Source organism: Macaca nemestrina, chromosome 5 (genome assembly GCF_043159975.1).
Source record: "Macaca nemestrina isolate mMacNem1 chromosome 5, mMacNem.hap1, whole genome shotgun sequence".
In the NCBI taxonomy this organism is placed as follows: domain Eukaryota; kingdom Metazoa; phylum Chordata; class Mammalia; order Primates; family Cercopithecidae; genus Macaca; species Macaca nemestrina.
The window spans coordinates 112199116-112220301 of NC_092129.1; the positions used below are offsets into that span (position 1 = coordinate 112199116).

The 21186-nt window shown below is 36.7% G+C and overlaps 1 long non-coding RNA gene across 1 annotated transcript in view; it reads right to left on the bottom strand.

Annotated features, from left to right (window-relative positions):
• LOC105479445 (uncharacterized) overlaps window positions 1–21186 on the bottom strand; it is an 81755-nt gene that overhangs the window by 57960 nt on the left and 2609 nt on the right. Inside the window, exon 2 of the long non-coding RNA XR_985900.2 lies at window positions 20503–20641. This is a non-coding gene — a long non-coding RNA (uncharacterized lncRNA). The remainder of the gene's footprint in view (window positions 1–20502; window positions 20642–21186) is intronic.

A 21186-nucleotide genomic window follows, 5' to 3' on the forward strand; every position in this document is an offset into this window, starting at 1 on the left:
TATCAGCTGCCTATAAGAAACACACTTTACTTTTTAGGACATTTATACACTGAAAGGAAAGGAATAGAAAAAGTTACCATGCAAATGGAAAACAAAAGCTAGTGGGAATAGCTATATTTATATCAGATAAAACAGACAAAACAAAAGCAAAAAAGGACAAAGAAAATTATTATATCATGATACAGGGATAGAGAAAATAACAAAGATTTTATGGTTAAGACCCTGAAAGCACAGGTAACAAAAAAAAAGACAAATGGGACTATGTTAAACTAAAAAGCTTCTGAACAGCAAAGGAAACAATCAACAGAATGAAAAAACAACCTGTTGAATGGTGGAACATATTTGCAAACTATTTATCCAACAAGGGACTAATACCCCAAATATACAAGGAACTCAGCCAACTCCATGGTAAATAATAATAATAATAATAACCTCATCAAAGAATGAGGAAATGACATGAACAGACAATTTTCAGAAGAAGATGTAAGAATAGTCAACAGGTGTATTAAAAAGGTCTCAATATCACTAATCATTAGAGAAATTCAAATCAAAACTACAATGAGATATCATGTTGCCTCAATTAAAATGCCTGTTATGAAAAAGACAAAAAAATAACAAATGCTGGTGGAGATGCCTAAAAAAGGGAATGCTTATACACTATTGGTGAGAATGTAAATTAGTATAACCAGTATGGAAAATAGTGCATAGATTTCTCATAGAACTAAAACTAGAGCTACCATATAATCCTGGAATCCCACTGTTGGATACTTATCCAAAGGAAAAGAAATCAGCATATCAAAGGGAAACCTGCATTCCCATGTTTATTGCAGCACTATTTACAACAGCAAAGATATTAATCAACCAAGTGTCAATCAATAGATTAGTGGATAAAGAAAATGTGTTATGTATATACAATGGAACAGTATTTCACCATGAAAAAGAGTGAAATCATGTCATTTGCAGTAGCATGAATAAAACTGGGTGCCATTATGTTAAGTGAAATGACGCAGGCACAGAAAGACAAATATTCCATGTTCTCACTCATATGTGTGGAAGCTGAAAAGCTCGATCTCATGGAGAAAGACAGTATAATACCAGAGGCTGGGAAGGGTGTGTAGGTAGGCAGGGGCATGAAGAGATGTTGGCTAATGAATGCAAAGGTACATTTAGATAAAAGGTATAAGTTCTAATGTTTCACAGTAGAGAAGAGTGACTATTTGAAAAGTTGATCTCATAGAGGTAGACAATAGAAAGATACTAGAGACTAGGAAGGCATGGAGGACAGAGGGTGGGAGGATGAAGAGATGTTGGTCAGTGTGTGTAAACATATATTTAGATAGAAGGTACAAGTACTAATGTTCGACAACAAAGTAGGGTGATTACAGTTAATAACAATATATTGCATATTTCAAAGTAGCTAGAGGAGAGGACTTGAATTGTTCTCAACACAGAAATAATAAATACTCAAGGTGACAGATACCCTAAATACCCAGACTTGATCATTACCTGTTCTATGCATGTGACAATATATCACATGTACCCCATAAATATGTAAAATATCAATTTTAAAATTAAATAAAAATAAGTAAATAAATGAAAAATAAGTCATATTTAAATATACTTGGCATTTTAAGACCTACCAAGTCTCTACAGATGCATGTTAAACAGTTATGATGTTAAAAGACAATTTAAAAAAAGAGAGAAAATCAAGGTCGCTGCATATAAAGCAGAAAAGTTCCAATTTTAAGAGAATTTACAGATGAGAGTTTATTCAATTGAAAGTCCCATAATATGAAAATTCCTAAGGTAGAAACCAAGTCCTAAGGTAGAAACCAATTCCTAAGGTAGAAACCAAGTCAAAATATTACTCATGTGTGACTATTTTTAAGTTTTTAGTGGAGGTTAAGTAAATCTACAGTGGGAAAAGAACATTTTACTAAATGAAGTGTCTTACTCTGTATGTCATACCCCAAGAGAATAGTGTAAGTGCTAGTGCCTGAAAGTTTTTTTAATGAACTAAGATTGTCACTGGCAAATGCATTGTGGGAACAGCTCTGGCAGTAGGAGGCAGAAAGAAACCAGATGATCTAAGGGTTGGTCTTTTTCTTGTCCAAAAATGACGAGTCTGTGAAGTGGGTAAATCATTCTTTAAATGAGCTTTTAAAAATAAGCAAATACGAGAAAAATGAAAATAGCTGTTATGATATTAGAATGAAGCTAAACTTGAAATGTACACAGGGGAGAATTATACTCCAATGAAAGGCAAGAGGCTAGAAGTGTGTGTGTGTGTGTGTGTGTGTGTGTGTGTGTGTGTGTGTGTGTGTGTGTGTGTCTGTGTGTTGTTTGGGAAAGAAAATATTGAACTATCCAAAAGTAGTTCTGGTTTGTATGCTGTCCACAAATGTTTCGGCTGGGATGGGGTTAGCAGAGATGAAAGGTTTTGGAAAGAGCAAACCATGAACAGTGTAGGAAACAAACAAAAAGTACTGGAGATATTTCCATTGTCAAGAAATGCCTCCAATAAGTGGATTTAAGAGAAAGTGAAAGTTCTAAAGCATGTTGTGCAAAGAAATACAATACAATAAAGGTAAGGTAGCCTTTTTGTATTTAACCTAGTCCATATGAGTATTCATGATTGAACTATTATAAATATAACATTCTAGCAGTAGAAGCAGCTTTAAGACTGAATAGACAGCTCAGTGGATACTGCAGTACTTGCCATCTTGTAAATGACCTTATGATCAGGTTTTTTTGTTTTGTTTTTCCACTACTTACTTCTTTCTCAGAAGCTTTATTCAAGCATGTGTATCAACATGGCTCATGAGGCATAATTCATCTTGAAAGTGTATTCTATCAGGTATTTATTAAAGGACTCTAAATCAGCTTCAGCTCTCACCACTCCTCCTACCATGCATGCAGAAACTAGCTCTTTTTACCAGTTGTTCCAGCTTGCCCTCCCAGGTCTAAGGAAATAGTCATCCCTTGCTTGAACATCATGTAATGCCTCATCTGGGACAGATGTCTTTTAAGGACGATGACTTCTCACCAAGATTCACCCCAACTACCATTTGTTGCCATTAGACCCAATACTAGGGTCCCATCTCATCATGCTCCTGGGAGAAAGGACAAAGTTCAAACTAAAAAGAGATACCGTATATACCAAAAGAATTATGAGATTTTACTCATGTGTGTAGATATATACCTACGACCAAAGAGAACAGACTATAACCCTGAATCTGGCTACATTTAGTGACATGGGTAGACTTCCAGAGATTTAGGGTTTAATGTTGCAGTATATGCAACTGGAATTAGCTCCTATAGTTTATTTCATTTTGGGCTAAAACTTTGACTTAACTTTGACCTACATTTAATGAAGCTGGGGTCTCAGAACCTCCCTGACATAATGCAGAGCAAGGAAACCAAAGGTCAAGGGAGATAGGAATGGTAAAGTAAATGTATCATATGTGACTTGCATTCACACTCACTCCTGCTACATCCCTTGAGAGTTCCCCGAGGATACTCCCCTTACCAAGGCATTAAGAAATACATTAGTAAGAAGGGTATTAACATTCTTGAAAAGCTCTGTTGTTGCTTTCTGTGTAGGCCATGTATCATTGTAGAAGATGACACCATTGAGATGACTGCCAGATTTCCGTGGAGATGATGAGATCCTGGTGACCTCATGACCAGGTGACAAAGCCCAGGTGACAGTGCTTAGCTGCCAGAGACAACGTGGATGAATTCACCATAAAGGGCAGTAGGGCATTATGGCAATCAGAGTTATTCGACCTATAGGAATCCTTGGCACGGCTAAGTCACAGTGTCCTTGGGAATGAAAGAGATGGAGAGCCTACTAAAATGTTACTATCTTAGAAACACCAATACCTCAGAAAAATCTCCCAGCTTGGTGACCAGAAACTTGACTTATTACAGTGGAGGGTCATGGCTCTCATTCTGTTTTCAGTCCTAAACAAATTTATACACCTGGTGCCTCTTGAGTGAAGGGGAGGCCAGGTCCCCTTGAGGAAGAATCCTTCAGCATTGTCACAAGTATAGACTATACATTTTCCTCCGAATTCTCCCCAGAAGAATCTGTGCCATTTACTAAAGTGACTGCACACTTAAGGAAAAAAAATACCTGAGACTTTTCAGGAATTACTAGACACTGGAAGATGTCACTGAACAGTAGAGATGGAAGAAACTTACCAATATTATCTTCAGTCGTCTTATTTTACAGATAAAGAAATTAAATCAGATAAATAATAAATTAATTACAGATAAAGAATAAATGATTTGCCCCTGGTCGGTAAGTAGCGTAGCCAGAACTAGAATCTAGTGCCCATTTCTTCCACTCTTTATCTCTCTCACAGCTGCTAAAATGAATGTAGTAAGCCATTGCTTTAAGGGATTTTGCACTTTAGCAATAATCAAACAGCTAACTCATCTGTTATAGCTTGCAGCTTTTAATTTATGGCTTTAACTTTTCATTTCCTTTAGATAAAAACTGTGATGAAATTAGATACAGATCTTTTAAAATATTCTGAATAAAAAAACTAAACATCAAAAGAGCTCAGTGCCAATCTTTTCATACAATCCCCACCCTGTGCTCATTACTTGTAATTCCTCAAAACAAAACAGCTGAATAGGCTTGGATTGAAAATAAGAAAATGTATTAAGATAAAAACTTAAAATGATTAATTGATGGACAAAAATATGACTAACCCAAATATATAAACTAGATACCTCTCTTCCTTTCCTTCTCCTCATACAAACTAATTTGCTGTGCTAGAGGAATTGCCATACTCACCACCCATATAAATTAAGTTGTTGAACTATCTAATCCCTACAGGCTTATTTCACATTCAACTTTTGCTCTCAGAAATATTCCATTTACCATATATATAAACTCTGAAAGCCTATGGGAGATTAAAGCCAAAGGAGACCTGTTTCTTGCCCTCAACATTTTAATCTACAGTCTCATGGAAAAGACAATCAAGGTACCACAAGGACACAGAATTTTTAACTGAATGTTGAGAAAGAGATCATTTTTTAAAATGGCAAGTGAGATGAATAGGGAATATTTCAAATAGCAGATATAGGAGAGGATTTTCAAGTTAGATTCCCATTCTGTGACTCCTAAAACCTAGCTATGCTTATTCCAATGGAAGACTAATTATGCATTAAAATATGTACATTTTTAAAAGATCATAAAAGTGAAGATATTGGGCAAGGTTCATTTTAATGGAGAAATTAGCCATGAATCAGAAAGCAGAATTATTTTTATCAAGCACTTAACTCAGGTTTGAAAACAAAATGCTAGGTACAATACCTATTATTTTCATTTCATTTCCCTCTTGTAAATGCTTTAGAGGAAAGAGTATTCCTGAAATTATAGAAAACCTTCTCAGATATGAGATCAAGGTCACCATGGTTGAATTTGATTTTGGTACATCTAACACTGAGGTTAAAATTCATAGCATTTTTTAAGTAATCATAAAAAATACAAGCAAGATTTGTGGAAGAATAGCAAAAATAATACATCACTGTTTGGTCATCACTTCAATCACCCAATGGTAGCTGTTGCCCCAGAGATAGAAGAACATGGGGAACCAAGAACAATATTTTAAAAGCCACTGAATAAACTCAACTTTAGGCAACCAAACAGAACTTTAAGCACATTAATTACTCTTATTTCAGACAAATATTTAAGATGCACTGACATGTAAGAAAACAGCTTTGAAGTCAAACTACTTGGGTTTGAATCCCAGACGCAGCATTATTGCCTGTGTAAACGTGGCTGCATCATTTAACCTCTCCAAGTTAAATATCCAATGACTGTTGGTCATCATTAATAATTAATTACCCAGCCCATGTCACATTAGAAGCAGCACATTTGAAATGAGACCTTTGAGCAGCAGTCGGCATCAACAGCATACTGTAAGACAGAAAGAGTGCAAACTATAAGAGCTATAAAATTAGAATCAAGCAGTCAATAAGAAGGGCAGTCTCAGGATGTTTAGCATTGTGGTCAACAGACCATGTTACTTTTGTAGTCCCTGATGGTAGGAATAAGCTTAATAAGAAACGTACAGAACATTTTTTAAGAAAATAACAATACATTACCAAAACATAGTTTTTAAAAACATTCTAAAAAGTAAGAGATATTCTATGTCTCTGAATGAGAAGATTCAATATTTTAAAGATGTTCATGTGTCCTAAATTAGCGTATATGTTATGCAACTACAACTGAAAACCTAAACAAGATTATCATTTTATTTTGTAAAGGGATTCTACATGTGAAAATAATGAATACATTTTAGAAAAAGAGAGAAGGAAGTAGAAGGACTTATGCTTCTGAATACCATAACATTTTAAAAGAATATACCAATTTAAATAATTTTGAATGGGGCAAGAGTAGTCAAATTAAACAAACCATAAAGCCCCAAAATAGACCCTAATATTATAAAAATTTAGGATTTTATAAGAAAAGAGAATACATGGGGAAAGGAAAGATCATTTAACAAATAGCTCTGGGACAACTGGCTATATATTTGGAGTTAGGGGTAAGTTGAATTAAACTAAATTCCTACCTCAACATACCAAAATATGTTAAAATTAAATATAAAAATTAAATCCCCATTGTATTAGTTTGCTATGGCTACCCTAACAAAGTACTGCATGCTGAGTAACTTGAACAACAGAAATTTATTTTCTCAGAATTTTGCAGACTAGAAGTCCAAGATCAAGGTGTCAGCCGCATTGGTTTCTTCTGAGGCCCCTACCCTTTTGGCTTATAAATAGCCATCCTCTCCCTGTGTCTTCATATAGTCTTCCCTCTCTGCATGTCAGTGTGCTAATTTCCTCTCCGTATAAGGATATCACTCATTTAGAATTAAGACCCACCCTAATGATCTCATTTTAATGTAATTACTTCTTTAAAGACCCTATCTCCAAATACAGTCACATTTTGAGAGACTTGGGTTTAGGACTTAAATATATGAGTGGGGGACAGGGAATTATTCAGCCCATAACCCTTCCTATTCCTCTTCATTTTTTTTCCTTTTTTTCACTTCCCTTGCTGTTTAATAGTTTACTTCTAAAGCCATTGGCTGCGGCAAAATAAGGTTAGGTGTCCACATCAAAGACAGAGGAAACGCAGCAACCCAAATTTGGGTGTCAGAGCCTAAGAAGAATGAAAAGCACATCCATGTTGGGGCAAGGGTACAATTCCTGGCACCAGGTCTCAGAGTTTGAGCAGGGTGAGCATATTTACTTTGGGAGATGTCAATCAAGCCAAGAATAGAGTGAGGAAGTGTGCGCCCATGGCCACAGGGTATTAGAGCCCAAATGAAGTGAGGAGGTTATTACCATGAAGGGGCACCCTGACATGGAATGCTGATTCCACTGGACTGAAGAGAAGCAATAGCAACAAAAGATTTAACAACAAATAATACTGGAGAAGAGAGTTACAAAAATGGAAAAAGAGAAAACTAGAATTAACTCCCTAAGATTTGGATGATATAGAGAGATGTAAATATATACAATATATTCTCTAGCTCTATCCACTGAAGGGGGCTGGGAGCAATGGCATCCCAATAACAATGAGCCCACCAGGTACCCATATTTTGACTTCTAAAGACCATCTCTGCTAAGAGGAACAAGAGAGCCACTCTTTTTGGAGAAATGATTCATTTCAAGGCTGAGGCAGGATAAGCACAAAATGAGTGTGAAACAAACATCTCATTGTGTCAAAAAATAAAAAATAAGAAGGTGGTCAAATAATGAAGGGGAAATGCCAAAAGGACACAGAAACCAACATGAATAAACTCTCACTAGCTAAATAAGGAGACATTTGAGCATCAAAATAATTGATTGTAATCATCATAATGCATAAGATAAAATAGAAAATTCTGAGTCCATGTCAATATAAATAAGTGAATGAATTAAAACTCTATTTGATAAGAAATGGATTCAAAATACCTCCACACAAAATATGTATCACTTACAAAGGGGAAAACAATAACTTTAACCCAGAGAAGCCTTGCAGGTACCATCTTAATCAGGTGATCAAAATTTAAATCATTAGTGAAACAAATTGAAATCACATGCTACCTGGTAGGATACAATGAGAAGCATTCAGTGCTGCCTCTGTGATAGTCCTGACAAAAGAAAATGTTTAGCTTCAATCTTGTCATGAGGAAATATAAGATATAAAACCAAACTGAGAGACATGCTACCAAAATCTGGCCTGGAATCTTCAAAATTATCAAGACACAAAAATTTTTAAAAGGCTAAAGAACTGCTCAAGACTGAAGGAACTTAAAAAATACATAACAACTGTGGTTCTAAATTAGATCCACTTAATAGGAAAAATATTATTGTGATAGTTATTAAAGTGAGTGAGATTGAAGGATTACATGGTATAAATGTATTAATGTTAATTTCCCAATTTTGATGTTTACATTGTGGTTATGTAGGGGAATGTCCTGGGATTTAGATGAGTTTAACTAATGCACATTAAATATTTTAGGGATAAGGCATAAGATCATAAAGTTACTCTCAAATAGTTCAGGGAATAAGTATTCTCTCTCCTCTTCTTATAACTTTTCTCAGGCTTGTGATTTTAGAAAAAAAAAAAATTGCTAAAACTTTAAAATAATTAGATTGAATGAAGAACTTTCTCAACAAAACAGCAAAGAAGAGTATCATAGAGAAAAAAACTGGTATGTTGTTTCAAATTTTATATAGCCAAGAACAAATAAATTCAATGGAAATAGCAAACTGAACAAAAGCATTTGCAACATTTGCAAACAAAGCCGAATTTTGTTCAGAGAAGCACGGTATCCAGTTGTAGATGCTGTACTGGGCTACCCAGATGCTCCCTTTAGAACTGAGGCATTCATTCCTCCAGCTTCCAGGAGTGTTGGCAGTTGCCCCTCTCAGCTAAGCCATTCCTAAGAGATTGTCCCCAGCCAAAGAGAGCCGCCTTGCCCAAGTCTGCACTCCTCCTCAGCAGCAGTCTGCATCTTCAACCGGTCAATATAGAACACAAAGATCCAACGCTACTCTACTTTAAGTGACCAAACTCTAAAAGTCTGCACCATCATCAAAATGATGGCAGGGATTAGAGCTGATCTTTTTACAACTACATCTCAATCCAACCCTTTCCTCTGCCCAGTACAATCTCCTTTTGCTTTCCCAAAGGTAAGTTTCCTGAGGATTTGCCACAGTAAATTTCCTGCATGCAAATACTCATCTCAAAGTCTGTCCCCCTAGAAACTCAATCTGAGACAATGGGCAAACTGTCCCCAGCCAAAGAGGGGTTGGTGCATTTACACCATCTGATCGATGAGTTTCTGGATGGAACTTCCAGGAAAGAGCTTTAAAAATGAAAAGACTCAGTTAGTATATTCCTATTCTCTTTACCTTCCTCCCTTCATCCTGCCTAGAATATGGATATAATATACAGAAATAGAGCAGCCGTCTTGGATCCACAAGAATAAAAGCCGTCACTAAGGATGGTGGAGCAAAAAGCTAGAAGGAACCTGGGATTCCTATACAGCCCTTGAGAGCTTCCCTGCCAAATGGTATTAGGGAGCTATAAAGAAAATCCCAGTCATATCAGCCATTAAGCAGTTAGGTCTTTTGTTACTTAGAGATGAATGCATTTCTAACAGATACGTGAATCCACAACAATCTGCCATGGGCTCATGTGATTACATTCTGCCTTCTTCTCCAGTATCACACTCAAGGTCTGAGTTTAGGGCTTCTTCGTGGACAAAATTTAATGACTCTTCTCAATCACTTTTAGACATCAGCAGTTATGCATAGCACCATGAATGATCTACTGTTTATCATGCAAGATAATGATCTTGACTTTTCACCATATTTAAGACTGACAGTGGAATCTCAAGGTATATGGAAGATATTAACTCCATTTCTTGTTTATTTTTTCCCTAGTTGACCTCCATATCAAATGAAGTTACACAGTCTTTCCTGAAAGTCAGGTGAGTTTTTGACAGAAATGTGTTCATTATATGTACAATAATCTCTTAATTACACAAAAAAAGAGCAAGCTCTCTTAGCTTTGAAAATTGTATGATATACTCTAAGACACTTGACAATTTCTACTACTTCTCATTGCATTGTCTATAGAATGTCACGCATTCTTTGACAGGAACAAATTTTTGTTTTACTGCTATTAATACATAATTATATCATCTTTTTGAATATGTTTTGTGTTACAATTAGTGATCCATATTTAAAACTCAATCACTTGTGAAGATAATAATGACATAATTATACTGAAGTGGTGATTATGTAAACTGATGACATCTGTGGGTAACATGGTTTTTGCATGTACAATGACACTGACAACTTTCCTATGCCTGGCAGACAATTACAGATTGTCTTTCCACACCACCTTCCAATTACAGATATATTAAGAAGGAAATGCACATCTTAGAAATATGGAAACTTGGTATTAATACAAATTTTTTAACCTAAAGATCATATTTCAGCATCATTGTGCAACTTCCTTTCTCTCACAAAATACAATAGTCATTTTTTATCATTATGCATAGATCTACACATTCTAAAAGGGCATTTTATAATATGAATATATCATATTTACTTAATAATTTCCAAATTTAAGCACATATTAATTCTTGTTTTCTCTAGTTCTATTCACTGAAAGGGCCTGGGAGCAGTGGCATCCCAATAGCAATTTTATGGTTTGTCTCATTTATAAATATTGCTAAAATGACCATCCTTGTACAAATACTGTAGAATAGGTTTCTAGAACTGAAATTACTGGTTTCAAGGGCATATGTGTTTGTAACATAAATTGGTATTGCCAATTTGCCCACCAAAGATGCTGTATTAATTTACTCTGCCTGCAACAGTTTATGAGAGTATATGCTTCTTCATATGTTCACCCATACCAGCATTACCAATCTTTAAAATGTTTACTAACTTTATAGTCTAAAAGTATTACCTCATTTTTTAAATTTACATATTTTTAAGATTTTTGGCCACTTGTATTTCATCTGAATTGCCTGTTTGTATCTTTCACCCATTTTTCTATTATATTGATGGCCTCTTCCTTTATTGATATGTATGTTATCTTTATATTTTTTGCATAGTAAGCCTTTATTTTACATGTTGCAAATATGTGAACTTATTTCTTAATAGTAACTATAGTGTCATTTGCCATATCAAAGTTTTAACATTTTATGTAATTAAATCTTTTAATATTTTTCTCTATGCCTTCCAATTATCTAGTTTTCATAAAATCCAAAATTGTAAAGATACTCATTTCTTAATACATGCCTTTAAGACTATTTAGTACTATTTAGGCAGTATATTATAGAATTTTTATGATGTAAGTAGTCTAACTTTTATTCATTTCTAATAGACAATTATTTTACTTTTTATTTGAGTCTTCAGTTCAAAAGGTTTTTAGAAAAATATTTTTGAATTTTCAAATGTATAGGTAACATTTTTAATTTTTTGTCAGTTTTTATTTTTTTCCTTTCATGTGTTCAGAAAACATAGTGTGTATTATTTTTACTTTGAAAATCACTGAAATTTTATGTGACTAACAAACATGATTATAAATGTTATATCATAATTTTAATAGAATAAATATTTTTATATGGTAGGCACAAAGAGAAAGAGAGAAAAATTGTTAATTTTATTATTCAAATTCCCTACACATCGACTTTTTGTTTTTAATTTGATAGATCAGATTCCTAGAGATCCATGTTCAAGGCTCACACTATCATTGTGGTTTTGTAAATTTCTTCTGTCATTACTAAAAAATGTGGTTTTGAATAAAGCAATGCTACATGGTAAAGTGAGTTAGGAGAAATGTTGTATAGAAATGATTTTAAGATACATCTTTACAAACAGCAAAGCCAGGTAGAGAAGAGAAGAAAGGGAATTCAAGACTGTTAGGACAACTTCTGAAAACACACAGAGTACATTAAATAAATGGCAACCCCATTTCATCCTGACTTTTAGAACCCTGCTTTTTCAAAAGTTAGGCAGCATTACCCTCCAGAGAGGTGAGATCCTGCTCAGGTACATGGGATTAATAAAATTGTGATATTTTGTCAAGACAGGTTTAAGGATGGACATACTTTTAGCAAACGAGACCTATGAAGAAGTTAGCTGGGGGCCTTCTTGGAAAAGACTTTCCTCTCTGACTTAAAAGAAAAGAAAATGCAAGAAGAATCGTCTTCCTTTCTTTGGATGTGATTGTGTGAAGCCTGGCTGGGGATGAACACAGGCCACAGCTGACATGTGTGGAATGCAAATTAAACATTAAAAGGTTTTGTCCTTGTGCAGCTGAATTATCAACACCATCTGCCACTGGGCTTTTTGTTATCCAAATAATGTATGTCCTTATTATTTAAGCCATTTTTAGTTCAAGATTGTATTGCTTCCAGCTGAAATACTCATACAAAAAAATGTATATGGAAAGGTGGAGCAGTAAGAAGGATCACGTGGGCTTTTTGGGATACTGGTAATGTTTATAAAAGAGTAGTCACTTCATTACTGTTCTTTACATCTTACACATATATAAATATATTTTTATATGTAAAAAAAAAAGTATATACTTTTCAGGAAACATCTAGAAGTGTAATAGGGTTGGCACAGAAAGCAAATTGAAGAATGTAATAGGAGAAAGAAAGGTTGAAAAGCGTTTTTAAAGAGTTTTAGATGCTGTGCTCCTAAGCTTTTCTGTAAACAATGGGGAATTCTGCATCTGCTTACATGTAGGAAAGAGCATTTTGGAAGGGATTAGAGAGAGGCTGAAACTAGAGGCTCAGAAACGGAGATAAAGATAAGGTTCTCATCTAAAGGAGCTATTCTACCATCCCTTTATTTCCAGGGCACTGTAAGAAATCACCTGGTCCTTCCCTTTCTCCCTTATTTTGCTCCTTCCCTGTCTCACTCTCTCCCTCTGTCCCTTATGTTCCATACTTGACAAATGGAAGTTCGCTGAAAAGTTGTGCAAGTGTAACACTGAAAAGTTACAGGTTACCTTAGAAATACTATGAGAATGTGTTTTGTAATTTTGGCTATAATAAAGTTGATGTCCTACAGGAAGAGTAACAAATCCATGGATGAAAATGCAGAATTAGAAACTAAAGAAGTGGTTAAAAAAAAAAAAGTACAGGAAGAAAGAGATTACAGTTTGTAAACAGGTATATTTCCTAAATTTTTTACTTTTCTCTCCTCTTTCTCCAGATTACACTCTCAGCCTCAAATCGACAGTCTTGTCCTTGCTCGTGAGAACTGCAGACAGTAACAAAGTCAATATTCTACCTATCACTTGTTATTTGGAATTTTTTTAAGCCTATAACTTCAGAAAGTCTGACAATGCCATATTAAAAAGTTTAGAAGGATAGTAAGAAATTTGGGGTACATATGCATACAATAGATCTCTACTAAAAATACAAAAATTAGCCAGTGTGGTGGCATGCATCTGTAGTCCCAGCTACTCAGGAGGGTGAGGCAAGAGAATTGCTTGAACCCAGGAGGCAGAGGTTACAGTGAGCTGAGATTGCCATTGCCCTCCAGCCTGGACAACAGAGCAAGACTCTGTTCCATAAAAATAAAAAATAACAGTGAAGAACATCCTTAAGAGCTGATTAAATATGTCCTCAAAGAAAATGAGCAGAACAATCTAAATAATCCTAGAACATGTAGTTTAGGTGGCATTATTTCCAAATTTCATATTTAGAATGTCCCAAGTAATTAAGAAACATCTCATTTTGCTTTGATTCACATATTCACAGCACCTTTATAAAGGTAAACAACTAGAGTCTGCACAGAAAAAAATAACTATCAAAAGAGTAAACAGACAACCTACAGAATGGGAGAAAAGATTTGTAAACTCTGCATCCAACAAAGGACTAATATCCGTAATCTATTGAAATTTACACAATTCAACAAGGAAAAAACAAATAACCCTATTAAAAAGTGGGCAAAGGACATGAACAGACACTTGAAAGAAGACACACACGTGGCCAATAAATGTGGAAAAAAATGTTTAACATCACTAATCATCAGAGCTATGCAAATCAAAACTACAATGAGATACCATCTCACACCAGTCAGAATGACTGTTATTAAAAAGTCCAAAATTAGAAATTGGCAAGGTTGTGGAGAAAAGGGAATGCTTATACACTGTTGATGGGAATGCAAATTAGTTCAGCCCCTGTGAAAAGCACTTTAAAGATTTTGCAAAGAACTAAAAATAGAATTACCATTTGACCCAACAATCCCATTACTGGGTATATACCCAAAGGAAAATAAATTGTTCTATCAAAAAGACCCCTGCACTTGTATGTTCATCACAGGACTTGTCACAACAGCAAAGACATGAAATCAACCCAGGTGTCCATCAATGGTAGATAGAATAAAGAAAATGTGGTACATATACACCATGGAATACTACACGGCCATAAAAAAGAATGAAATCATGTCCTTTGCAGCAATATAGATGCAGCTACAGGCCATTATTCTACACAAATTGACACAAAAACAGAAAATCAAAACCACATATTCTCACTTATCAGTGTAAGCTGAACATTGACTACACACAGACACAAAGATAGGAGCAATAAACACTGAGGATCCCAAAAGGAGGAAAAGAGATGGGGAGGCAAGAGTTGAAAAACTACCTATTGGGTACTATGTTCACTACTTGGGCAAAGGAATCATTCATTAGAAGCCCATATGTCAGCATCACACAATATACTTTTGTAACCAACCTGCACATTTACCCCCAAATCTAAATTTTAAAAAATAGAATTTTATAAACAATAAAACCCTATAATTTTCAAAAAAAAAAAAAGAAGAAGAAGATACACAACTGGTACTAGCCTACTGGAGGTCCATTAAGTAAAAGTACAACCATTTAGCTCTGCAGCACTCCTTCAAACTGTGCAACAAAGGACTCCCAAATTCATAGAAAACTGCAACAACAAAAATTAAAAGAACCTTTGTAGAAAGCTGCAATAGAGAAAAGAAACTCTTGAGGAGAAATGGATTTTTTTTAGTTAAATTTTGGCTGGAACTCTCCTTTCAAAAGTAATGAATCTTTCTTCAGCAACCAAAGTCTAATAAAGCCAGTGTGGGGTAACTATAATATAATATATAAATCTATATATATAGATTTCTATAAATATGTGGAGAGTTATATATAACTATAATATAAATATAAATCCACAATAATAGCCACAATTTATTAGGCCCTGCTTTCAGATCAGATGTTTTACAGTAATTATTTTGAATCCTCACAACTCTACATAGTAGGTACTATTTTCTTCATTTCACATAAGAAAAGAAAGACTCTAGCGGATTATATGCCTAGTCCAAAGTCAAACAGACAATTATCGAGCAGAAATTTGAACCCAGTTCTTCTAATTCCAAAACCCATTCACTTTTCACTATACTACACTGTTCCTAAAGGACTTAAAAGGCTAAAATAGATTGCTGAAAGTGGTGATCCACCTAGGGATGACACTCTTATTTCTGCTGGAGGAGCCAAAAACAACCAGAGGGTTATAAGTTACTTGAGACCAGCATTATCCCACCTATTTGGTTTGTTTGTTCAGTCACCACAACTAACTAGTGACATCAGCAAGATGGCAGACTAGAAGCCCCTAGCACTCATCCCCTCCCAAAATAACTGAAGGAGAGCATCACAGCGCATCAGAGAAGTAACAGAAGTCTTGGTGAGCACAGAAACTCAGGATGGCCACATAGAGAATCAGAGGAAATCTCAGGACAACACCATCCCATCCCCCAACTGAGATAAGCTAGAAATCTCTAGGAACTTCTTTCCAAGGCAAGGTGATAAGCAGGTGGATCACAGCAACCCCTGACAACACCTTGGACACCTACAGACCTCACCACTGGAGTCATTTGCCATCTTTACAGCCACAGGCAGTAAGCCCAGCTGAGTGAGCTGGCTAGAGTCCACATAGCCATGTTCCCTCCAGAAAAGATGCCAACACTGTGCCCCACCCTCTGTGGCCCACATGGCTACTGCACTAAGCATCTTGGAAGTGTCTTGCTCTGGAGACAAGTAGCCATGGCTCTCCTTCATACTGAGGCTAAGCCACCACCAAACCACCCCAGTCCAATGGTCTGACATCCCCAAGCTGAGCTGTCAGCATCTCTTATACTCTTTTCCATGGGGCCAAGCAGAGGTTGCCACCTACTTCTCCCCCCATCCCCTTGGGCCAGAGGTGAAGCACCACCCTGTATCCTGAGCAAACAGTACCTTGGAAACTCAGAGCAATCACGCCTCTCAGGTGTCTAAATGGAAGCAATGCCCTACCTCTCAAGAAACAGTGCCTGGTCACCCAGAGCAGTTATGCGCCATGGTACCTAAGCCAAAGCTCCAACCTGCATCCCAGGGATAAAGTGCTTGGGCCACCCAGAGTAGTCACGACACCCAGGCCTGAGCCAAACTGACAAATGGCACCCTGCAGAATCGGTGCCCTGGCTAAGCTGAGCAGCTCAGCATCCTAGAGCTGATTTGACATTGTATCCTCTGTCCAAGGGAAACGCCACTGACTGAGCTGAGACACCCCGTTTTGGGTGTGTATATATTTAGGAGAGTTAGATCTTCTTGTTGAATTCAACCCTTTACCACTATCTAATATCCTTCTTTGTCTTTTTTGATCATTGTTGGTTTAAAGTCTGTTTTTTGTCTGAAATTAGAATAGCAATCTCTACTTTTTTCTGTTTTTCATTTGCTTGGTAGATTTTCCTTCATCCCTTTACTTCGAGTCCATTGGTGTCATTGCATGTGAGATAGAGCTCTTGGACACAGCATAGCATTGGGTCTTCCTTCTTTATTCAACTTGCCACCCTATAACTTTTCACTGGGGCATTTAGCTACTTCACATTTAAGGTTAGTATTGATATGTGTAGATTTGATTCTGTCATCTTGTTGTTATCTGGTTATTATGCAGACGTTTGTGTGGTTGCTTTATAGTGTCACTGGTCTATGTATTTAAAGTGTGTTTTTTTAGTGGCCAGTAATGGTCTTTCTTTTCAATATTTAGCACCTCCTTCAGGACCTCTTATAAGGCAGGTCTTGTGGTAACAAATTCTCTTAGCATTTGCTTGTCTGAAAAAGGATCTTATTTCTCCTTCACTTATAAAGTTTAGTTTGGTTATATGTGAAATTCTTGGTTGGAATCTCTTTTCTTTAAGAATGCTGGATATGAGCCCCCAGTCTCTTCTAGCTTATAGGGGTTTTGCTAGAAGGTCTACTGTTAGCCTAATGGAGTTCTCTTTGTAGGTGACCTAACCCTTCTCTCTGGCTGCTCTTAATATGTTTTCTTTCATTTTGACCTCAGAAAATTTGATAACTATGTGTTTTGTGATTGGTCTTCTTGTGTGGTATTTCACAGGGGTTCTCTGCAGTTCCTGAATTTGAATGTCGGGCTTACTAGCAAGGTTGGGGAAATTTTCAGGGATGATATCCTAAAATGTTTTCCAAGGTGCTTGCTTTCTCTCCCTCTCTTTCAGGGATGCCAGTGTGTCATAGATTTGGTCACTTTATATAATCCTATACTTCTCAGATGTTATGTTTATCCTTCTTTTGTTGTTTTTCCTTTATTTTTGTCTGAGTTATTTCAGAGATTCAGTCTTCAAGCTCTGAGGTTCTTTTCTCAACTTGGTTGATTCCACTGTTAATACTTGCAATTGAGTTCTGAAATATTAATACTTGTAGTGAATTTATCAGCTCTATCACATAAGTTTGGTTCTTTCTTATAAAGGCCATTTTACCTTTCATCTCCTGTATCATTTTGTTGTATTTCTTAGAATCCTTCCATTGGGATTCAACTTTCTCCTGAATCTCAATAATCTTCACTCCTATCCATATTCTGCATCCTATTTCTGTCATTTCAGCCATGTCAGCCTAGTTAAGAACTGTTGCTGGGGAACTAGTGCAGTCATTTCAGATAAGAAGACTCTGGCTTTTTGAGTTGCCAGAATTCTTTCTTATCTTTGTGATCTGATGTTCCTTCAATCTTTGAAATTACTGTCTTTTGGTTGGATTGTTTTTCCTTTGTCCTTGTAATGTCCTTGAAGGTTTGATTGTGGTATAAGGTGGGTTCAGTCAACTGGCTTCATTTCTGGAAGATTTTAGGGGGCCAAAGCCCAGCTCAGGACTTCCGAATTGCATTCTCGAACTCTAGGGGGTACTGGTATCACATCCACAGCTTTGTTCTCTGGGTCCTCAAGGTTAGGAACCTGCTGTACTGGAGGGGCCAATGTGTTCCCAGACTGTTGGTGGTGCCAGCCAAAGCATTTCATCAGGCAGTGGCGGCAGGATCCATACTCATTCACACTTGCCAGCAGCAGCAGCAGTAGTGCAGCATTGGTGCATGCTTTTTGGGTGAGGTGGGGCACTGGCAGGTACAGGGTTGCCAGTCTTTGTGTGGACATTTGCAGCAGTGGCAATGGTAGTGTGGGGGCCCTTGCTTTTTATATTAGGTTTAGAATCTACGCCATATGACTGGTTTTTGGCTCTCAGGTTGCTCATATTCCCATTTCCTATTATGTCCTGTATTTCAGAAAACTAAAATTCCCAGGATGTCTTATCTTCCGCCTTTCTGGAAGATTTGGCAATGACAGGCAATGGCAGAAGATAGGAGTGGAAGAGTAGTGAAGCCAGAGTATTTTTCCCTCTCTCTCTTTGCCTTTGGTGGTGCCACTGGCAATGGCTGTATTTCTTCTGTAGTACTAGCTCTCAGCTGCAGCCTCTACCATGCTCCTAAATTTTTCCAGGTATTCTAAAATTTTAGGGTCTGAAAACATTAGTTGTTCCATTGTTTTTCTCATGTGATGGAGAGAGTAGTGTGTTGCTGTTGCCATTCTCTGGATTGCCTTATTATACCCTGTTTGGCTGCTGAGCATTTTTATCATCTGTTTGACCAATTGCCTTTATTAAACTCTTTGCTGAACAGCTATAGTGATTATACTGTTTCCTAGCTGGACTCTAACTGATACTGATCCTACATACACGATGAGACTTCCTTGCAAGTTTTGTTCCTCATTATGGGTGTATGTAAGTAACCAGGAAAAAAGAGATGCGGCCGGGCACAGTGGCTCACACCTGTAATCCCAGCACTTTGGAAGCCTGAGGCAGGCAGATCACAAAGTCAAGAGATCGAGCCCATCCTGGCCAACATAGTGAAACCCCATCTCTACTAAAAAAAAAAAAAATATACAAAAATTAGCTTGGTGTGGTGGCAGGTGCCTGTAATCCCAGCTACTCTGGAGGCTGAAGCAGGAGAATCACTTGAACCAGGGAGGTGGAGGTTGCAGTGAGCCAAGATTGCACCACTGCACTCCAGCCTGGCAACAGAGTGAGAATCCGTCTCAAAAAATAAAAAAGAAAAAGAAAAAGAAAAAAGAAAAAAGAGATGCTTAGTAGACGAGTGGATGAAAACGTATGAGCAATATCATAGCAGAGGGAGTGACTTTATCCTCTCACTTATGAATGTCTCACAAATAACTATTAAGAACCTCATATTGGGCCAGGCACAGTGGCTCATGCCTGTAATCCCAGCACTTTGGGAGGCCAAAGTAGGTGGATCACTTGAGGTCAGCAGTTCAAGACCAGACTGGCCAAAATGGTCAAACCCTGTCTCTATTTTTAAAAATACAAAAATTTGGGGCATACTGGCACACGCATGTAGTCCTAGCTACTTGGGAGGCTGAGGCATGAGAATCACTTGAAACCAGAAGGGAGAGGTTGCAGTGAGTTGAGAATGTGCCACTGCACTCCAGCCTGGGCACCAACAGAGCAAGACTCTGTCTCAAAACAACAGAGAAGAAAAAAGAACCTCATCCTGGAATAGTTAATCCCACATGGAAGCCAGATTCTCTTCAAAATTTGAAAGTCCAAATATGAAAAACTATTATTTCTTTAAAAGTTACTTATTTAATGCTTGATGGTTAATTTAAATAGAATTAGAAAACTACTATAAGCCTAATCTCCTCTGAAAACTGCATGGTTTTATTCTTAAATAATTTCATTCATTAAGCCCCTCTGAGGCTCAATTCCTCAAATGTGTAATCTAGGATGGAGAGACTAGATCAGTGGTTTTTAAATGGTTTGGAGATATCAACCCATTTGAGAATCTAATGAAATTATAAACTCCTTTCTCAGAAGAACGAACTTGGTCACAACTTTTGTGTACTATTTCAGGGGTTCTCAGACCCTTCGAATCTCATCCAGGGTCCTGTGAAATGTCCACAGACTGATGATTATTAGACACTGGACTAGATCCCAGACATCTCCAAAGGTTCATTTGATTGTTGCATTTTGGGTGGGGTCTATATCAGGTAAGGAAGACAAAACACCTGGAAATTGATTTGAGAAGACTGCCATGGTTATCTTCAATGTTGCCCAATAGAATGAACTGACAAAGATTTTCCCAGTCCTAGAACTCATACCTTTCCCAAGTGCCTGAGATGAGATCAGCTTCTTGGAATTATCAACTTGCTGGCATGCACACAGAGCATGAGGGCTGGAGATGCAAGAGCTCCCTGGGATTGATGATAGAACAAGGCTGCTTGCCATTTCCTCTCCAGTCTGAAAAAAAGGCAAGTAGAAACCCCTAGAGGAATTACAGAATGGCAACATTTCCAAATTTCATAACAGAAACTGGAAACTTTAATAAAGCTCCGCTTTGATTCAGCCATTCCAACATTTTTCACTTGGATGGCTCCTTTGCTGTCTCCCATTCCCCCACACTCCTGCCATCTATACACCTCCTGGTCTCCATCTGTTTCTGAATTGCTTTCAGCATTGACAGACAAAGCCAAAATCTAATGATAACACTTTCTTCTCATGAAAAGTATGCATAGTAATCAAAAGGATTACTGTAGATCAAGAAGGAAATGCAACAATTCTAGAGAATATTATTCAGATAACAGAAAGATAGATCATCACTTTTATATTTAATTAAAACTTTAAAAGCCCAGGCTAACCTCCTTTATTTTGTTATAATAAACTTATATAATTTTAGATATTTATTTTTAAATGTAAGTTATACAAAATGGTTGACAGCAGCTATACTGGGCTTCAGAATGCCTGAGCTTTAAGATTCATTTCTGCCATTAACTACTTTTGTGACT